The sequence below is a fragment of the Helicoverpa zea genome, chromosome 11 (genome assembly GCF_022581195.2).
Source record: "Helicoverpa zea isolate HzStark_Cry1AcR chromosome 11, ilHelZeax1.1, whole genome shotgun sequence".
NCBI lineage: Eukaryota > Metazoa > Arthropoda > Insecta > Lepidoptera > Noctuidae > Helicoverpa > Helicoverpa zea.
The window spans coordinates 3462562-3485386 of NC_061462.1; the positions used below are offsets into that span (position 1 = coordinate 3462562).

The 22825-nt window shown below is 35.4% G+C and overlaps 1 protein-coding gene and 2 long non-coding RNA genes across 7 annotated transcripts in view; 1 reads left to right on the forward strand and 2 right to left on the reverse strand.

Moving 5' to 3' along the window:
- The window catches only part of LOC124634547 (peripheral plasma membrane protein CASK), a 232416-nt gene that overhangs the window by 194983 nt on the left and 14608 nt on the right, over positions 1-22825 (reverse strand). The window lies entirely within an intron of this gene.
- LOC124634551 lies at positions 75-1245 on the forward strand. Its single transcript, XR_006984886.1, has 3 exons — positions 75-383; positions 610-702; positions 1194-1245. It is a non-coding gene; the product is annotated as an uncharacterized LOC124634551 (long non-coding RNA).
- LOC124634550 lies at positions 1662-2161 on the reverse strand. The gene is made up of 2 exons (XR_006984885.1): positions 2102-2161; positions 1662-1828 (listed from the first exon to the last, which is right to left on the reverse strand). It is a non-coding gene; the product is annotated as an uncharacterized LOC124634550 (long non-coding RNA).

Genomic DNA, 22825 nt, shown 5'->3' on the forward strand with positions numbered 1-22825 from the left:
AGAGAAATGTTTCTTTTCTTCATCGACATGTGTCTATCGCGTCGAGCATGACGACTATATTTTATCTACTTTTGACATTTGGGAGTAGATATAACTTTCTATATGAAATGTCAAATACTCTACATCTCATCGGACCTAGACAAGAGTAGACAAGAATATTATTATAATTTTAAGTTCTCAAATAGCATTTACAAAGTATTTCGGGGTCCTACCGTCGTCATGTGGTCAGTATTTATGCTGAGAAGAATCAGTGTAAAGCTCAAAGAACGAGCTATACGAGTGTTAAGCCTCTCGACATCGAAAACGTAAATGTGCAGAGATGGTGCAGTATTTGTGCCAGGAATCTGTCTCCTATATCTCAGGGTCTGCCTGTTCTTGTCAATGTAAGTACCTACAGTCTATTTTATTTTGTTGTGCTTTCCAATTGTTATCAACCAAAAATATGACAAAGTTTTCGTCCTTATAGATAAGGTTTAAATATAGAAAAATCTATTCACTTCATTTATTATTGTTTCTAAGATTATTTTGTCTATTATGTAGGTATTGCCCTTCATTGCAAGAAAATGATTAAACAGAAGAAAAATATTTAACAAAGTCTAATTGTTGCAGGTTCTTTGCTCGGGTCCTGCTTAGGTCATTAACAACATTACTAACCACTGTTAGCAAATTTTTTAAACAATTTGTTTTTGCAATGAATACAAGGTTAGTATACCTAATATTAGATATGACCTCTATTTCAGATTGTGGATACTGAGTGCAAAATACTGAACATAAATGCCAATTATCGTGACAGAGTTCATAAACAATCAATTTTCAATAGTTCTCTCATTAAGAACGAACTGCGCAGGCTATATGACTCTAGAATTGGACAGTTTTATCTGCTAAGAAAAAAATTACATTTTAAATAAACAACCATTATGATTTTAATATTCACATTCTTTATTAAATAATATAATTTCAATAATTTATAATTTGTAAACTGAAGGCCCAGCTGTCATTTAGCATCCTTTTTTTGTAATCTGAAACAAGAACACAAAATTAAATTATCATTCATTTTCAGGGGATTCTAGTTATGCATTAGGGTCTTGGCTCATGACACCAATAATAATGCTGATAATGTATCAGTATCAGTATGTTATTCTTTTATAATACTGTAAAAACTCTTTACCAAACACAGTTATTTCTTTTTGCAGGGTGCCTATGCTACAAGCTACAACTCTTCCCGAGGAAAGGCAGAGAGAGAGAGACACACTAATGACCTTAGTGGTAGCTTACTACAAGCTGCAACTCACAGAAGAGCAACTATTATGAATATCTTTGTATATCAACAGTTCTTCAAACCATACAGACAGAATTGAGTTGCTGGGGAGTTTGTTCCACCGCTTCTGCTGCTGATTTTCAGCCTATTTTGAATAAATGACTTTATCTGTAGCCTTAATTTTATGTAAATAAACCTTTACCTCTGTGTAAATGATTGTCTCATTTTATTTTTTATCTTAAGAGTTGTTGCTTATATTATATCACACAAGCAACAAATAGGTACTATAATTATTATTGCCATAATTATATTTTGAAAACAAAGCATGAGAGTTTTGCTAGAATGAAGCCAACAAGTCTGGGGAACTATTACTAGTAAATGAATATTATTTAAAGACACTTACTATATAATAGAATATTTCTCGTGTCAGCATTGTATGCCAAGAACTCGTTCTTTTTCCATATTTTTTCAGCAGCTTTTGAATACTGACCCATTCTTCTTTATCGTGGCCTTCTTTTCTCAATGGATCGCGATATTATCTTCTCTGTTTATTGGATGGGACTTCGTACGCTGTAAATAAACAGTTTTTGTAACGGCGAAAGTAAAAACACTTCGGGCAATAATATAGGGAAGCAAGATAACAGTGAGGAACACATTGAACTGTGCATGGCAAAGTGTTCATCAGACAATGCCACCGATCACCATTTATTGAGATTATTATGTTATTTTCCTTTGTTCTTTTCATCGTATGTATGGATAATTAATTATTGTTCGTTTAGATTAATTACACACAACTATTGGAATAATCAGTACTTTATTTATTTAATCACAAAATCTACTTACTTTTTCCTTGCCGCAGTAGTCACCAATATTAAAAATCAACAACTTAAATTAATATGTAAAATCAACAACAAGAATCGTTTTTTGTAAACAAATTAACAAACAAACATCAACCATTTTAGTTCCACAGATAAGAAATAAGTTCGATGAATACGTTTTGTTGTTGCTTTGAGTTACGTGAGTTTATGTATAGGTTCATGCGTGAAAAATAGTGCATTGACACATTTTTTTGGCTAACTAAACGTAAATTCATCGCAGAACGACCCATCACTAGCTACTTATCCGTTGCTATGGAAAGTCTTTCTCTTGATAGAAACGCGAGTCTACAGCTCGCGCCATGCTCGGGTAGAAGACATGTCGAGTGGGAAAGAAAGAGCTTTGTCGTTTCTTGGTAGAATAGAGATAGAATCGCCATGCTAGGCCCGCAGAAGGAAGTGGACAAGACGACTGCAAGAACAATTAAACTAACTATGTAGCTGAAATTATTATTGTTGTTTTCATGCAGGCGTGGCTCCACGTGTCTAGAAAATTAAGGTAACTAACCACCTAATTTAGTTTTAAAAGTTGGCAAACGATTCCCCAGGAAGGATAAATTCGTTAGAAAATTTTCAAGGAATTAGCAATTAAGCTCATTTCTACATCGGGAACTTAAATGAGACGTTACGAGTGCACAGCAGTGCGATATTTTCAAGTAGATAGTTAATGCAAAAACTTTAATAATATCAGGTCCCACATGGGTATAAACATATGAGTAGATGACGCGAAAGTAATAGCTGAGTGAAAAAATAAGGGAGAAAAGCTGAAGGGAAATATATTTTAATGCAGAATATTCTGCGAGGTGGAAACTGTCATATTAATATTCATGGTGACCTTGGGATCTCACTGTGTGGATAATCTTTATTCAAACCACCCTAAAGTGTTTTAATACTCGCTACTAAGCTGATTATAGTAGTTTAGCATAAAAAGATAACACTAACTCCTGTCTTATTTAATTATGTCACGAATTATATCCTTGCAGAAATGTTTAAGAAATGGGTAAATAAGTTGATTATGTATGCTTTTAGGTACATTGTCTGAGTAAAGCAAATTATTTCTGATACTTGTCTGCTTGACTAAGGACACACAACACAGACAAGATATATGCACTGTAACATTTTAATTACAACGTCCTACATCAACCTCAATTAACCCGCGCAATCTAATCTCTTGTACAAAGCTGTAGATCCCACACAAAGAAATTTCCATAGCATTAATTCAACGTTCATGTGTCTTCTGCCACTCCTATCTTTCATCTGCAGATGTAAGTACACGGGCGTTCCTTTGTTGAGAATTACTGCAGTTTGCGATTTTCATTTACTACCATTGATTCAATGCGAATATACATGTCTACCTACTGTTGATTTAAATACTTTGGAATGACTAGGATGGATTTAAAAAAAAAAAAACTTGCGGTTCTGGAAAGAATTGATATCCTAGCTCTTTCTTAACGACTTCCTCGGGTCTATAAAGTAGGTACTACCGTTCACAGTGAAAACTATTAAACTGATAGCCATAAAATACGGATAGGTATATGAATTAGTGGCAACTGGCGCGCTATTGTGGCAGCCACACGCGAAGTTACCTCGTAAAAATAACTCGACTCCTATTGCGGCCGTGGCGAACTTTTGTGGCAACAAAAGTGCGGTTTCATCTCTATGGTAATGTCAGGCATAGTCGCAAGTTCATCGCGCTATTAAGCCAAAATATAATTTTGGTTTAATTTGTTGGTCTTTAATCATAATTAAGTCGCATACTGAATAATATTATATTTTACTATGCAATACTGAATCTCCAAGAAGAGAAGGTGATCTTTAATTAAAACTGAATATAACTGCTTAGAATATTTCAGGGAAAATAAAACAAAATGATTCAGAATTAACAAGGTAGATATTTAAAAACCCTTAACGAGTTCTGAGAAAACATTCCATGAATGGAATCTTTATTAGAGCCGGTTTATTAAAATACTTACTCCTAATCCTATTTATAGAAGGCAGTAATTTTATCTCAGTGAATAGGGGTTTGTGACCAAACAAGTTAATGAAGACCACATGCAAGTATACCTTGGTCCCTGAAATGAGTGTTATAAAACCTACAATTAATGACCTTCTTAGTTTTCTTGGCAGCTGCCTTTATTGACAGTGGTGACATCAGCGAATAACAATGGGCCACATCTGTTTTATTTTATTGATGTAAAAGTCCATTGTATAGTTTCACAGCGAGTCATTTATGCTTACCTAATTTCATTCAATCGACAACAATCGTGAAAATATGAAGTTGAGATACCTAAGTGAATTTGCTGCCTTAAATAACAATGGAAATTCCACGTCACAAAACCCGAAATAGATAAAAAAAAATTTTCTGTATCAAGAATGTCACGGCAAAAGCAGAATAAATGCGGTATCTGAGCAAAAAATAATACGCCCGAAGTACATCATTTACTTATGAGAAGAGACGTTGATACTGTCAAAGCTTACAAAATTGTGCCCTTCACGTTGCCGTTGTGATGTAGGTACACAGGTACACACGTACCAGCGACAATGAGGTACCATTGCGTAACATGCGCTGTTCAAAATACGGGAACATAAGCGGAATCTTTCAACATTACTACAGGCCTGAATAGCGTAAGGCCCGGGCCTTTTTGTGAGCGATGCATGAAGTTTTGAAAAGGCTTGTTGCTAAGTAGGTATAATGTCGTCCTAATGTACTGTGAGGAAACTTTATGATCTGTGCCTTCGATTTGATATCAACTCGGAACTAACATAAGAATTAGCATCTGAATCCAATATTGGTTTGATATCCCAAATGAAAATTATTAATACATCAATCAATCACAAGAGCCAGATGTTGGTTCGCTTTCATGCTTAATTATATCTTGTTTAGTTCGAAGCTATTTTTTGAACAAATACGTACATGTAATTATCCCGCATAGATAGACTGTAAATCAAGTAGGTATAGATATGGTATATCCTGCGCATTCAATAGCAGACCAGGCATCCTAATATATATTCAATTATGTTAGAAATTGATTCCGTATCACTGAATTAGTCAATCACAATTAATTCATGAACGTGTCTGTCTATTCAGAGACCGCTCTCATACACGCCACGACCTCTAACGATGTTGGGAGGTTCAACAACCAAGCTGTTCCATAAAAACGGAATATCAAATGAAAATTTCTTTCCGCTTGCTCGGTTTACTGCGGTCAACCTCGACTACGGTTGCAGTTCCCAACACTTTTGTTTTGATAACTTATTAGGTACCATGAGATACCCGGATACCTAAGTTCGTTACATTTTCGTTTAACTTTTTTTGCTCGTACGACGATGTCGGTAAAAAGTTGTAACTAATGTCGCTTACGAAGCACGCTTATGAGAGCGGAATTAATAACTAAGAAGAAAGAAAAACTACTTAGTAACGAGGTTAATAAATGTAAGAGAGACAAAGTGTAGTGTTTGAGAAACTGTCCATTTTTCTGCAACTTTATGCCAGACACATTGTTAGGTTAAAATATCACAAAGTTACAAAATGAAATTCCATTTTGTGTTTAAAAATAACCGTAACAATATTAAAACGCGCATGAGAAAATATAATGAAAACGTATAAAGAGGTCTAAATCGCATTTCCGACAACACAAATAGCTTAAGGACAACAAACACAACTGAAAGACTGCCTAGAACAAAGTTAGCGTATTTGAATTTCGGAGGCGAGCGTATTAAAGTGGTCATTAATCAACATTCACAAAGCATTAAGCGCAGTATGATGAATGAGGCTGATTACGTCAATTAGATGCTCGATTTTAAACAGTCTGGATGCGAGGCAAATTATTTTATTTCATTTGCAGAATTTGAGTTTGCTTTTCTTTTGAATTGAAATAAAATCTCGGGGCCTACTCTCGTGTACCTGTATGTAGCAAATCGCTTTCATAACACATACGAGGCTACGGTTCTTTTAGAAATACATATTTCAAAATAACAGGCGTGTCTGTCTATCGGAATGAAAAACCCAATTCATAATGCCTAGTAACTTACCTACGTCCCAAAAATAATATATCAGAATCAGACATTCACAAAATATAAAATCCCCATAAGGGAAATTCATATTCACGATGTTTTTTCACGTGGAAACTCACTCGACGGCGCGGCGTGAACAGGTGAATTATCATATTTATTGTTGGTCGTAAATCTATACAATATTTCTTGTCTGTCGGCTCCACAAGTCCCACTAATACAGAATACATGAGGCACTAAAAGTACTACAGGTAGCCATCCCCAAAAAGACTGGAGAGACAACTACAATTTTATTTAACCTGGCATGATCCCATATAGGTGAGTTTTTATTGAACAATTTTACTTGTAAATGTGTGACAAAATCCTTCTGATTATTTCATGGACCTTAATTAACAATTTTATGAAGAAATAAATTACATTACTTCAGAAATATTTTCGACATCTCATTCATCAAGGAAAAGGGTCGGTTAGGTATTTACAATAAAATGACAAAAGTAGCGAAGGACGGCATAGAAAATGGTGGAACAATTATGATACGTCACAATCAACTATTCCGCTACAACGAATTTATGAAAATGGGTTGTAAAAGTTTGGTATAAAACTATGTAGAATAGTTTTCGAACTTTTCGAATCAGTGAGCATTAAAGCTCATGGGATACCTAGGTATACTTTTTACAACTAAAATTTGGATTCGTTACAAAATCAATAACGAGAAGTCTGGACTCTATATAAATCTTTTGTTGTTCTACAAGTACTTACTAAGGTTGCGTAGAAAAAGTAACATCACGTAAGAAGTCAGACGTTCGTATCCTACACATTTCACACGACCATGCTTTTGTGGGCTTGCGTCGTGTCTCCTACACTCTCGACCCTCATCAGTTTCTGTAGGATGTCAGGCGCGTATGTAACGCGAACACCGATAGCAAACATGATACCGCGGTAATGTTATAAGAAAAACTTTGTATGGTTGTAAGTATTGTTGGAGTAGGTTATGAAGAAGTATGAAAGGTGTTATTTTGTTAAGAGGAAACATTTTATACTTAATGAAAAAAAAAACTTTTTTTTATTTACTGATAAATGTATGTTCTAATACTAAATTAAATGTGTGTTGTTAGTTCTTCCAGAGTAATGACTTAGCTATTTGAAATGCTACGACAAAATAATACTGTCATCACCATTACAACGGTTCCATTATCGACAATCACCGACAATAATCTCTTTAACAAGCTCCATAAAAGAAAAATCTTTTAGTGCTAAAACAAAGACACTATAAAAGTAAATGCACTGATGTAGACTAAGCTGTAATAAAATGTTATCTAAATGCACTTTTATTAATCACGTCACAGCTTTATATTTCTAGACGGACGCATAAAAGCGTATCTCTTAGATACAAGATACACTACACTTCGCCAACATCGTTAGGATATGATTTAATTTGTTTTTTGCTATCTCAGCATACAGTACGCGTTCTTGGCAGCGACACGTAAAATGTAAAGAAGAAAAAACTTCGCTGATGTATTTAATTATTCGAGATTATCGTACGTCTATTTTGTAATATTACAGTGCCAAGTATGGAAAATGCAAATACCATTATTACACAATAGTGTAAACGCCAATTGGCTCAAAGCTAGAATCATTATGCTGCAGATGTCACTTGTTAACAAATACAACTAATATTCTGACAATAACACAATAAGGGTGATGTTCAAACAAGCGTCTGCGACACAACTACGAAAGCTGCTACCATTAATTCGATTTTGACCGCGAACAACAAACTAGCAACTAATTTATTCAAGCCTCAACTTCGCCTTTAGATAATCTGACCTTAAACTAATAGGTGGCACCGGTGATGCATACATAACGTCATTCATTAATCAATTATTCGTAGCGTTGCACGAACTTAGACGAGCAAAACTGAATGTTCGCTATTAGTTAACTGCACTATTGTGAGTTACAACTTAATTTCATTTGAATAATGCAAATGATATACAGAGATAAAGACATTTCAGAGTAACGTCAAGTAATAAGTTTTCACATTTTCTGTAAACAAACACAACAAAAAGGAATGCCATGAAAAAGAAAGTTTAAAACGGCATGTTAATCAAAATACAACCATTATCAAAAAACCCTTACAAAAGCCCCGTAGAGCTGTAAGTGCACCATCGTAAAAAAGGGAAAAAGTGATGTTCGTAAAACCTTAGGGAAAGCTCCCAGGCCCTGCTATGTGTTTAACGGCCACTTCCAGTAATCGAACCTCATTCCAGATATTGGATTTGATTACCAGAACCATCGGTCTTATTACTAAGTAGGTACATTTCCGTTCGAATCCTCACACTTGAGATGATTTGATTCTTATGCAGGTGAGGATTTTTCGGCAGGTTTTATGAAAAAAATATAAAATGGAGGGAATTTGGATGATTAACTTATGTTAAGCTGCGCCTCCTTGTCACAACAATGATGTATGAAAATGAGGCAGACGAACGAAATTTGATATTTTCAAAAAACATGATAGTAGTTTGGCAGATGAAAATGTTTGATTCTGCAGCTAAAAAAACTGCTGCTTATTCAAAGGATCAAGACATAATTATGTAAGACATAGTCAATGCCGCACTGAATTTTATTTCAGAAGAATTTAATATTTCAACTTTGTATTTTCCTTTAGACTCAAACCCTTTATATCTTAATGAGCTAATGAGCCGTCACGACACTACATTTTATTGTTCCGCGCTTTTGTTTTAATTTCCAAACGAAATACAAAAACGTGAATAATTACGCAAGGGTTCTTCTCTGCCAAGTGGTTTAAAATGAAATAGTGTCTCCGCTTCCCGATTGTATTCATCTAATCCTGGTCAGAGCGCGCGCTAGTAACTCAACGAAAATACCCGGGATAACCAAGCTGGCTCCGTACTTTACCACACCTGGGTATAAATCTGGTCGGATAAATCATTAAGAAATCTGGACTAACTAAAAGGGAATATTTCCTGTCATAAATCATGATTGGAAAAAACAAAATTGACGCAAATTAAGTCATGTTGCCGAAAATCAAATCTGTGAATTACAAAAATTGCCTGATTAATTCGATCTTTTATTGCGATATATTCAATGCGATTGTCAAATGAGCAATCTAAACGTAGATGCTATTATCTCCCAACAATATTCCTTAAACCAGATAAGCATCAAATCCGATTTCCTTATAACTGTTTCTGCGCCATAGTTACAAACTTCTGTGTAATCTAGTCAAAATCAGGTAGGTAGCACTTCCTCCAGATGAATAAGGAGATAGTTCTATCTAAAACTACTTCAACAATTCGATGAATTACAAGTGTAATCGAAATGTAATAAAGCTTTATTAACGCATGGGAGGAAACAGTCACGAGTTTTTCAAAAAGTCAGCGCTAGCGTCCTACATTTTACTGGCAAAGGACCACAAACGTTCAAAAGGCGAACATTGCGTTGCAACTACTTCACTCATTACTCGGGAGCGAAAAGGACAGAGAAATGCATTGGGAGCAGTAAATTCTGAAAGTATTACAAGTATTTTTTCATTTAATGCACGAGAGAAGAGGATGCAAAAATAGAAGAGAATTGCTTTCGTGTATCCATTAGAACACGGTAGAAAACTTGTTTTTTGTTGTTCGTTACTTTACTGAAAATTTATATCTCAGTATAAATTGTACGCTGGAATTGTACAGTAAATTATTTGCAAGCTAGCATTAATTGAACGTTGAAGTAGATTAATGAAGATAAATTAAAAGAAACCGCAGTGGTCGTGTTGAAATGCAAACAAAATTGGAGTTGACACGATGGTATAAGGATAGACGAGTAGGGGGAAGTGACAAATGTGTAAGGGCGTCCCAATAAATCGGTTCCATCAATCTGTTGATCGAATTACGATGTAAACGCCCCCTTTAATCACCAAGTGAACCTCTGCGAAGCCGTTAATACTTCAAAAGCCTCTAATCACCATGGGGTCATTGAGACGCTGACTTTTAGTTTCTCGTGTTGATCTTTGATGTGGTTTGTTACCTATATCAGACCTTGGACATTTGCAATTTTCTATATATTTCAAAATGTAAAATAAGAATACCAGCTGAACACATTATCGCAATATCAAAAGATATATATTATGAAAAAATCCGGCAAAAACACTGGCAAAGCAATCTACAGAGACGTTCTAAAGTGCAGCATGAAATATAGCTGCGGGGTGGTCTTGCTTTTCTGGCAGTCCGACATTTTAGCAGAACTTTTTTTTTACAATTTATGATCTTTATTCATAATATGTTAAAACTCTACACAAGTACGGGTTTATTTTTCAACTTACATTATTATATTCAAAGTTAGGTGTTGAATTGCGGCATATGGTATTTCTAATTCATTACCGACATTCACGTATATTAAATGGCATTAGGCTAACACATCAAATTAATTTTACTGGTTCGGTCTGGCAATAGTGGCAATAATTCAAATGAAACGAATATGTGGCCACGTAAGTAGTACTGATGTGGATTTTAGAACAAATGACAGGTATGCCGTGGATTACAACCAGTATAGGTCTGGTATGTGCACTGATGGCGTAAAGCCTATATACACATGAATATTTATGTACCTACGTATGTTTCATACGTGCAGTAACATTGTGATTCTACAACACAAAATTTCGCGGTGAATAATTTCACGTAGAAAATCTTTTGTTCTACATTGCGAGGGCATACGTTACGTGTAATAGACGCAGAAATGTAGTGGAACAGATAGAGAACAATGATACAGACGAGACTTGTAAATAGTATTCAACATTACCTACACATTATTTTGTCGCACGCCTACGTTAAAATCGTGATAAATGGACTGTTATTATTTTTAATTTTCAAACACAAAATATGCTCGAACACAATTAAAATCAAGCGGAAAGCAAATCATTTTCCATGTCGCTGAAACTTTTTCGGCGTTCCAAATATCCTGCTATATAACAATAGCAAGCTACTTATAATAACAGAGGAAAGAAAGAAAGTCGAAGGGTTCATATTGCAATTAACGTAAAAGCCAATCTGATGCATTGTGGGGGAGCAATAACTTTTCTGACGGGAACACAATCACACCGTTTACCAACAGTGACTTTCACTTTCCCGTGCACACGGCAGAAACGGGGCCAGCGGACTGTTACAGCCAGCTCCATAGACCTGAATGAGGGATCTTTTTACTAGGGATATAGCTAGTTAGATATCGATATTTTGCATCGGGCTAGAGACATGGTTCCGTGGGTACGAGGTTCGAAAATTGAAATGGATGTCTTTTTGCTCATTGTTGATTTGATATCAGTTAACATGCTTTTAATGTTTCAATGTTTGTCAAGTTTTGCAAGGAATACCATTGTAAACTTGCTTACTCTCCTGTACATTTAGGTATTACTGACTCAGTCATTTAGAAGCGTAATTAAGAAAATGTAATGTATTTAAACCATAAACTAAAATCAGCTTCATCATAATAAATTAAAATACACAAGAAAACGACCGTCTTGGGGTATAATAAAAGCATACGGAGGACCACAGAAACAATAGATCGTAAAACAAAAGACTCATTTCGCTAGGACGCCCAAGAACATGCAATATCGATATATTTCTGTAGCCGTTGAGTTCGGGGGCTTGAATAGAGGCCCGTATGTTTGTCGAGACTGAATTGCGAGCGCCCCGGGCTCCAGGTCATCTATGTTAACCGCGAACGCCAACTCTTTATGTGTGGGTAGACGATGATTTTTTCCCGACTGCCAAAGAAGGAGGGTAATGTTTTTCGAGTGTATGTAAGTATGTATGTATGTATGTATGTCTGTTCCTTTGTGACCTCCTGTAGCCTAAACGGCTTGATGGATTTTGATGTATGAGGTATCGTTAGATTTGTCTTGATTACGGGAGTGTCATAGGATACATTTTATCCTAAAAGTCCCACGGGATATTTTTTCTAAATTTCCCTTTAAAAAAATATGTATGCGGTATCATTAGATTCATTTCAATCACGGGAGTAATTAATATAGGATACGTTTTTTCTCAAAATTCCCACGGGAACATGTTAATTCTGCGTGAACGCAAAGCAACTCATGCGTTAGCAAGCAAAAAGCGATTCTTTTGGCGATACAATCACGTCGTCTTGATCAAATGCATGAACGTCGTCTTGATCGTCTTGAACGTCGCATTGGCGGTAAATTTATGTTGCGGAGTAACATCACTCGTAATCTAAAGCCAAATGTCGTCGAAATAATTTAAAATGGTACTTACATATACATAGTCTTCTACATCTACAACATTTTCGTTAAATAAAAACAGCTAAAAAGTTATAAATAAAAGAATTATTATTAAAAAAACAAAATACCCGACTGCACACTAAAAAAAGAGTAAAACAAGCCCCACAATAATATTGATCAATACAACTTTACTGAATATAATTTATAAATATTGATGGAAAGCATCGCAGGCGGGGACCACCTTGACCGCCACCAACGAAAATTCTGCTAAATGGTGCACAACCGAAATGACTATAAATAAGCCTCTGTTGGTCCCCGCCTGCGATGCTTTCCATCAATATTTATAAATTATATTCAGTAAAGTTGTATTGATTAATATTATTGTGGGGCTTGTTTTACTCTTTTTTTAGTGTGCAGTCGGGTATTTTGTTTTTTTAATAATAATTCTTTTATTTTTCTTCTAACCGGCAAATTGGAACACAGCAAGAGGGAAAACAATAAATAATATATTTCTTCAAACAATCCCTTTATTTTTTCTGAGAAACGCAATTTTTTGGTGCTCTAAAAAATGTTAAGTCATTATACAAAACATACATGAGATTTTGTCGTGGGTTCAAATAGGCTGTTGACTGATCCCGCTTCGGGGCCATAATTTACAATTTCAACTAACAAGCAATTAGGATTATCACAATCTATGTTACAGCTACAGGTTCCCATGTTTAGTGAGCACGGATCCCTGTCAACATATCCATAGCTATACTCCATTACAGAATTGAATTTTCAATGGGTGTATTTTGGCCAAAGAACATTTTACATTAAGTTAAACGGAAGAATTAATGTCAACGTAGCTAAGGCGAGGCAATCCTTTTCGTTACGACGTCATAAATATTAATTCATAATCATCAGGAGCGAAGGCAGGATCATTTTAGATTATTAAATTGACTGTGTTGAATAAATTAGTCTGAGATAGAAATTTTAATTTTCATTTAAGGATTATTTTATCTAAAAATAGAGATGAAAACGCGTTATTATTCTTATATCCCAAGGTTAGTGTAACAGGAATAATTAAAGGAAAATCTACAAAAGTCTTCGTCAAGGTGAAAAAGTATTCTTTATCTCGATTAGTAAAATAAATGACTATCCACAGTCATTAAACGATTGGAACTAGACGTATGTTAACGATGGAGTCGTTAAAATATAATAAAAGCGACGAAATCGATATTGATAACGAGAGTGATTTAAAGTAATAGACTTCTGTAATGGTCCGCTTTTAACGCTTCGCTATAGATCGGCAGCTATAATGAATATAAAATTGTCGTACTCACCGCTCGGCGACTGATGGAAAACTTACCTGAAATGAATAAAAAAGGTTAAATAAAACTGCAAAAAATATACTAAATTGAAGTGAAATTGAAATCGTTAGTTCAAAGAGAATACGTTTTTGGAAGCCATATTAACGCAAAGGTCAAAGCTTAAATTTTATGCCTATGTACACACTTTACCATCTTCCATTTAAAGAACGAACGCAAAACGGTTTCTTTTACGAATGAAACTCACTCTAGTATTGATTTTTTCTTCTCATTAAATCTCTCAATACACATGTAAAAAATGGTGATAAAACTTTTTCAGAGGTAAACTCTATTCGAAAACTAGAGCAATCTTCTCGGCGATTAAAAAGCTGGCCAATCAAATGAAACCTCAAAACTGTCCACTCGGCCGGACATAAAACTTTCCAAAAAGAGAAAAACCGGCCAAGTGCGAGTCGGACTCGTGCACGAAGGGTTCCGTAAATTACAGTTAAATCAACCTATCTCAAAAACTATAAGAGATACTTTGATCAAACCAAAAATCGCTGAAAGAGTTAATTAGCATGCATCACCTCTATTTTTTTTAGAATTTTATACCCCGTAGTTATAAAAATAGAGGGGGGGGGACATACTTTTTACGACTTTGAGAGCTGATATCTCAAAAACCGTTCACTTTAAGAAAAATGTTTTTTAGAAAACTTTATATCATTTTAAAAGACCTTTCCATTGATACCCCACACGGGTATGTACATCGAAAAAAAAAATTTCATCCCTCAGTTACATGTATGGGGGGCCCCACCCCCAATTCTTTTTTTTACTATTTAGTGTCATATTTTTGTAGCGGTTCATACAACACATATTCCCATCAAATTTCATCACTGTAGTACTTATAGTTTCCGAGTAAATCGGCTGTGACAGACGGACAGACGGACAGACGGACAGACGGACATGACGAAACTATAAGGGTTCCGTTTTTGCCATTTTGGCTACGGAACCCTAAAAAGAACTTTTGAATGGACCCGCATTACTGCGGAAAGAAATCCTCTAAGCATGTTTCATTGCGCTGTTTTTCTACGCCCTTTATACTTTGCGGCGCAATATTTTTTAGTTGGGACTGAACACATTCGGGATGCTCCGTGGCGCTTTGGGCGCAAAAGCAGCTTTTCACGCCGCAAAGAAGAGCCCGCTGGCTATGATCGTATAATGAATACAGCAGATATTTAAAAAAAGACTGGTAACTCACAAAAGGCTGCAATTAATTGGGCTTCGAAGTTGATTTTAATCAACGATGCCGATAAAGTGGTAGGTATTTAAAATGAATTTTAAAACAAATCATAATTTGAAATAAATCGAACCATTTTATGATTTACTACCGACATCACAACAATCTGAGAAAGATGTGAGTTCTATGGAAATTAATTTCCTCTAAATAATTAAACCTTACAATCTACTTAAGAGACCTTTTCACGAGTGTAATTACATTCAAATTACGTTAAACTTGGAGATAATAAAGTAGGAAGCGGAAATATACCTACAGTTTGCCGAGTTTGTAGACCTTAATAAAATTTATACGCTTGTGTGAGCTTTTTTAGCAAACCTTGAGTAATGAAATCAAAAATATTTACTTTGTCATCTAAAAAGTTGCTATATGGCCGTCAAGCAAAATGTGTGCCAAGTGTGTGTATGTAAGGGCGTAGATTCATTGAAAAAAAATTATCTCCCATTGAACGACTGCCATGCTCCGATTTCCTGAATCCCAACCTAAATTAACATATTGCCGACAATAAAGATACTAAAATGTTTCACTGAAATGAAGGTAAGTAGAGTATTTACTTTTTTACTCGAGGAAAAGGAACCAGCTAAAGAAAAATCACATCAAAGGAACACCAATTTTCGTTTAAATCTATAAAGGAAAATTGAGTGTTATTATTATGATTACGTTCAAATTCTAATTAACCTCATTCTGAAATATCAAAAAGATTAGGTTCGCTATAGTTACATTACACCACAATCAGCTAATTATATCATGAAAGATGAGTAGGTGCTTTTACTTAACGGCGTCTTGTGGAAGGGAATTTACCTCAAGATTTGGTTTCGTTTACTTACCGAACATGCTTTTGACGAAAATATGAAGGAGTATTAGAGAATCAATAAAGATGGCTTAGTTATATTTGCTCTTCACACGCCCATAATCCCGTGTCAAAGGAAGAGTCGGGGATCCCTGATATAAAGCTAATAACGTTATATTGGCAACTGCGAGCCTGTTTTATGGTAATACCTAATATTTTGTAAGTAACCCGAGCGAGAACGTTGTCGAAAACTTTATATTAATATCGATATCCGCTGATAGAATATTCGTCCAAACAATATAGCGTAGCGAGTATTCAGGTTAATTTAATTCGCAGCTGAAATCGAGACAGAAATTAAGCTATGATGTTAATCAAAATATTCAACAACAAAGTCACATTTATTATTCAAACATATCGCTCTGCTAATTATACCGACGAGGTATACAATGTCTTACATTAGGTACTGAATTTACGCTTTCATTTTTCTCATCATTTTTCTAAGAACAGCTTAGATTTGTAGTCTGCGTTCTCAACGTTATTGTTCTGTATTGTGCCATCTAACGGGCTCGGCGCTTGTTCGGCTAATTGATCGTTAATATAATTATGCTAACACCAACTCAATACCTCCAGCGATTGTCTACCGAGACCTTTGATGACAGCTTTTGTTCCCAAATCAGGTGAGGTTAATAATGCAGTAGTAAATGGGACATGGGATTCCAATCAGATTGTAACATTCGTCAATCTTAGATGACAGATGATTGAGGCTACGGTAATAGGATCCGCTAACACATCCTGTGATAAAAAGGTGCAGTATTGAGACACTGAAATAATTAAGATTCACATCATTAGCAGTAAAACTTCAAAAGGTAAGACTGTTGAAGAACGTGGTAAATAGTAGAAATATGTTACCGAAAGTGTTTAGTTGGTAAAGTTTTATGGCCTCTCCTAAAACAAAAACGGAAACAAAGACAAAGTAACACTATTTTTCTTCAAGCATAAGAAGGTGTGCGAAACTTGTGAAAAGGGTAACTCGTAATGTTTTCCAATCGATTTACTCGTCCGTGTGTTAAGCTTCATACGCTAGGATTTTCAGATTTCAACCAGAACGGTAGGAAGTACCATTTTTTTCGCTTGAATATTTTCAAATGTAGCGTAGCCGGAGGATGAGGATAGTTTTTGATATTTCTAAGAGGCAGTAAACTTCAGTTATACTTGAAAATGGAAAATAAATACCTTCAGACACATTCTTCTTTCTCCTGCCCTGTTCCACATATTGTTACACATGAATTTAAATTTATGTAAGTACCTATGGTTTTTAAGTGTGATATCTTTACCTAGACAGCATTACATAGGTACCTAATTACAACAGTTATTATCAAAAATACCCAAGATTTTGAATGAATATAACAGCCTGAATTAAATAGTATGTAGGTACCGGAAAGCACTGCATAAAAGTCACGGCACGCGGAATTATTTTCACAGTTCAATTACGAGATTATTCTCTTTGAGACCTTTCTTTCTAGTTCTTAGTAATTAAAATTTTACGTATGAAAGCTCAGTTTTCAAAGGGGTCATGTGAACAAAGGAATTGAAAGAGCAGGCTTTACATTACCAATCAACGTAATGTTAAGCCATTTTTACGCTTCATGAATGACGTTCAATGTATTATAACGCAAAAGTTCTATGGTAAAAACATATTATTTGAAAGGCTTTTTTTCTAGGCTACTAAAGCACTAGAGAACATACATTGTTGGATAGTTGAAGCCTGAAATATATCTACTCGCACTGTAATAAATGAGCAGAGCAAAAATCTATTTTCCATAAACAAATAAAAATACATTTCAAACAATAACTAATAATTCACCTAAAACTATTGTTCATTAATCAAATAAAATTCAATCCAAACAACTACTGAGCAATAAACAAAGTCAATAACTGAATATAAAACTTATTAGCAAAAGTTAAAACCCGTTCGTGTATAATCAACAAAAATCTGAACGTAACAAGTGAATCCGATTAACGATTGCAACTTTTGCACGGGATTATACAAGCTTTCCTGTTTGTTACACGTGACCATATCGACAAAAGAACTTTAAAATTTATAGCAGTTTGTTCAAATTGATAGTAGGAGATAAACATGTTCGGGATCAAAGTTTCAATTTAGAAATTGGGTGTCTTAAAGTGCTGACGAATTACTTGTGTTGCAATGCATTTTAAGACAAAGATAAATCTGTTTTCTCATGTACCTATTCCAACCACAGATTTCAAAGCTCATTCTGAATCAGTATTTTCATCACAGAAACGACGAAAGCATGACCAATATAGTAATTATATAAAAAGTTTGCATATCACGTTCTGTGCGACACATTAGTCCTCCAACTTTCATGGCTAGAAACTGTCTAACACTAATAGTCCACGAGTGCTTCACTATCTAATTCAACGGGTCCTCCACTAACCGTATAGGTGGCAACTTTAAAAATTGAATTTTCCCCCGACCCAGTTCATATTGTTCGGTTAATCAACGTTAATCTTGTTAGCGGTCGGCGCGTATCTCGTGCAGTACATTTATCATGGTGAATCTAGTTAGTGTCTTGTTGAGGAACAATGCTCCCACATATTAATACCACTACATGTTCCTCGGTCTTTTCTTGGTTATAGGTAGTTAAATTATTCACTGCACGCGCAAAGCCGTGATTACTTCAGATTCTCTGCTGTTGTTTAAACTTTCTTTCGAGTTGGTATTTCAAAGCTTTCGTATTGATTCTTTTGAAGAAAATTGCTTTTCGATTCTGCTTTCGTCATCTTAAGCAAATATTGTATTACGCATAACGAAGCCTATTTACTTGTGGATTTATTTTGTTTTAAGAAAATTCAAATCCGATTTGCATGTTAAATGAGATATTGCCGATTGTGAGGAACCTTCTTTCATGAAATTATGCTTTCGACAAAAGAGATAAGGGATATCACAATCATCCAACCAAAGAAAATTGCCAAAAGGAATTTCTGGGAAGTAGATTGGGTATGCAGAATCAAGATATCAACACAGACGGAGAACACGGAACCTTTATTCGCGAATGATAAAAGAAAAAATATTAAAACATGCCAGGCTAAGGTCGTGCATGTTTTAGACACCCGACCTAATTTGCAGAGGTCATCACGTCAAATACATAGAAGTTATAAAGTAATTAACAAACAAAAAGTTATTAATTAGTTAAACCTGAACTTGACCTAAAAAGGTACAAAATGCTAGTTGAACTTTAAACATTTTCAAAACTGTCATGCTGCAGTAGTTGTATCATTAATTACATAATGAAAATGAATAACACAAACAATACCGATAATGACCAACATCAAACAAAACATTTTAATGGCGATTCTACCACAGTTTTGTATGTATATTTGGCTGGCAATCTACCTGATGCTATCTTAGTACCTATAAATAGCGTTGTTGGAAAACTTTTTGACAGTTTTACGTTCTTTTTCCGAAAACCTATTTCCCTACTTACGAATAACAGTATATCAGAACTTCTATTATGATCCCAAATTATAGTGCTGAGCTCTCGGCCTGCTCCATCTACTATGATTTACTATTTATTATATCTGTATGAAAAGCGTGCGTCTGCTTTAGGCACTTCATTACCGCGCCTGCGTTTAACGAGAACCTCATGCAAATTGTTCCTTGCTGGACGAATTTCCTTTGCAATTAAAACGGAGTTCGTATCACCAACAAAGCTTGCAAACGTGATGTCATTGTCGCTAAAAGTCTCAAAGTCTGATGTATGACCATTGAAATTGCCTTTGTATAGAGTCTCGTTGCCCACATTTATCATGCCAAATCTAGCTCCCACTGCCGACATGTACCGCGAACAAAGCTTCTTATTTAACGACGCTGTATTATTGAAGACTAGCTATAACCGGAGCTACTTCGTGCTATTTTCCTTTTATTACACAAAAACCAGTCGACTAGTTATAGCTATCGGAGGGAGTTATGACAACGTTTTTATTGTTGTTACTCTTTTATAGTTCAAGATCATTGGTTAAGACATAATAATAAACCGTGTTGGTAGTAATAACTTAGAAACACAAGGAGCAACGTTTACATATGGGTAGAATAGACTTACAACGTGTTGATGAAGTGTAGAACCTACATTTACAAGTTATAGGCCAGCCTGCCTACATACGAGGATACGAGCCCATCGCCTAGGAAGCACCGCATTAACCCGTTTCCCGGAACAACACACCTAATAGCGAACAGAACTAGTTCACCTACATAATCTGAAATTCCCAGTCAAGGATTCGTTGTTCAAAGCCAAACCTTATTAACGCCAGGTTTATAAAGCGACTTCCAAATTTTTAAGCTGAGAACTGAATTTGAGAAGCAATCATCTTATGTTCCAATCAAGGAAATCCAATGATAACCCCGAATAAAAAATCCAATAAGGTCTCCCAAATCTTGAACCTTCAAATCAGTAACGGATACTAACGAAGACAATGCTTAACTGTAGGATCGAATATAAATTCCATCGCTTTTCAATTCATCTACTTGGGAACAATGACTGGGCTGTGATCCAATTAAAATTAGATTTTAGTTTGTTAGGAAACAATTAAATGAGAGATGGCAGTTTCCTATTGCTTCTGTTATACAAGTCAAATTAAAATCAATTTATTGAAAGGGTCCAGATAGTTTACGGTTAAAACTTCAGCAAAGGACTCCTTTATAGAGATATCAATTTTGGTTCAATAGCTATGTAGACTGAGTTAAACAGGAACTGAAGCATATTTAATTCGATAGGTAAACAACTGTTTCCCGTCAAGACGCCTTTCATGAGTGGAGTACATTCCGTAGAGAAAGAATGCTTAAAAGTGTGTGACAATGACAAAGGTCCCTGATTTGTGTGTTGATGCTACGGCTAAGTATCTGATAGATCGTTCGAATAAATAATTCTAACAATATAGGCAAAAACCGTATTTACACATCCTCGGACATAACTAAAATGGACTTCAATCCGCAAAGCACTTAACTTTCGTTTTAGAGTTATTCTGCCCTCTGTAAGCTAAGGAATAGTGACAATTTCAACATCACAAAGAAACTCTTTCAATTCAAGTTGCGCGATTCTAGCTGGCAAACTAATCTCGGAGTGCATTTGAGGCGAAGGCAAACGCAGTATCTGAGCTTAGGTCAGCATTCAGCCGTTTCGAGCCTACAATCTAAAGTCGTTAGCGGTTGATTAATGAGCCGACGAGAGTGAGGATTATGCGCTAATTCCGCAAAAAAACACCCTATCTCCAACGAAAATAAGCCTCATCTCAGTCGCTCTTTTTTTCCGAGTTTAAAATTTAATGACCGGGAAAAGTTTAGAGTTCTATGCTTAATTTAGGAGACGGTGAATGTTGGCTGAATATTAAGCAGTTGTAATAAACTTCTGAGGATGAATTAACTTTTTTTAGCGTCACTGATAAAACTTACGTGGTTATACTTTTAAATTCTGCCAAAGAGTTATTTAACTTAATTAAGTATGATTTCTAACTTGAGTAAAGTAATAAAAATGCGACAAAAAGGTCGACAAGCAGGCGTTAACTTATTAAAGGGCAGTGCTGATCAAACAAGAGTCGACTGGAGAGAATCGCCCACCGACAATGTGATCCGACGCACGTACCGCAACTCGCACGTGTAACCTCATATATTGTGTCGCTCATAAATACGATCACTTAGGAACATGAGTGGCTGAAATTGAATTTGAGACAGGACAAAAGACACTACATGTATTATAGTGTAGTGAACAACGATAATTTCAGCGTTTGTAGACTATCGAGTTATAATTTTAGCAATTCACTGACAGACAGATCCGGCTCACGTTTTCATAGCTAATGCATTTAGTGTTTTTAACACACCAAATAATATCTGATGAGATTAGAACTATGTATTGGCATTCCATCATTAACAGATAAACTCTGTCAATACTTGTCTCGAAGTAAATGAACTAGTGGCAGTGAGAGGAATTCGTAATGGGTATTGTAGTACCCTATTTTTGTGGGATCAATACTTCTTATTTCTTATATACTATAATTGTTTATTGTATTTTGACTTTAATAATATACATTATGAGTGTATATTTTTATACCGTCTGTAAGAATCAAGAATTTAAATAAGTTAATCGAAATACTGACTTTCTCGGATCCCGGGATATACAAAAATAAAACTTTTCAAAAGCAAACCAAGCCACATCCTGGCAATAATAATAAAAACACATTCTAACAAGCGGAAATATGACCCCACCATTTCACACGACCTCACGTAGCCGCAAAACTGAAATTGTAAACAATAAAAACGCGGTTTAGCAGTTGGACGTACCCGGCACATGTATCAAGCAGCTACTTTAATGCAACGGAGACATGAGAATCCAGCATATGACGTACTTCAAGAAATATTTCTCATGAACGTGTTACAGCCAGATGCTACTTGGAATTTTTTAACATTATCCCGAAGAAAGAATACTTTCGTCGAGAGCCCGATATGACAAACTTTAAACAGTTCGAGAATGCAAAGGAAGGTCCTGCCTCGTAACATATTTATAGAGAGAAAGAATACTTGTGTGTTTCCGTTCGAAGAATATAAATCAAATAGCAAATGTTTAGCGGCCAGAACTAATTATGCTGTGCTCTCAGTTTGAATAATATGATTACTTTCATTTGAAAATTGGATGATTACCGTATTCAAAGCCAACGTTCCGAAAGCTTGTTGGCCGCCTTTCAATTCCCACAAAAACCTACAAACACGCCCCATTAATTTTTCCGGAAAGAACTAGGTTAAGGAAAACTGGAACTGTGCTATTTGTTTGAGAGTACGAGACTGCAGCATTTTTTGTTGATTCTAAACGATCGCTTGTTCCAATCGTGCTTCCGAAAATTTTTGCTTATTTACGCATTTCGCAGGGCAATCGTTTTAGGTGATTACGCTGCCTCTGCTTGTGCGATAGCCAAAGTCTTGGCTCACTTTTTGAGTCAACAGCTACTTTATAGTTAATCATATCACAGTTAATTATATAGAACGGGAAATAAGCTCCTTTGTCCTT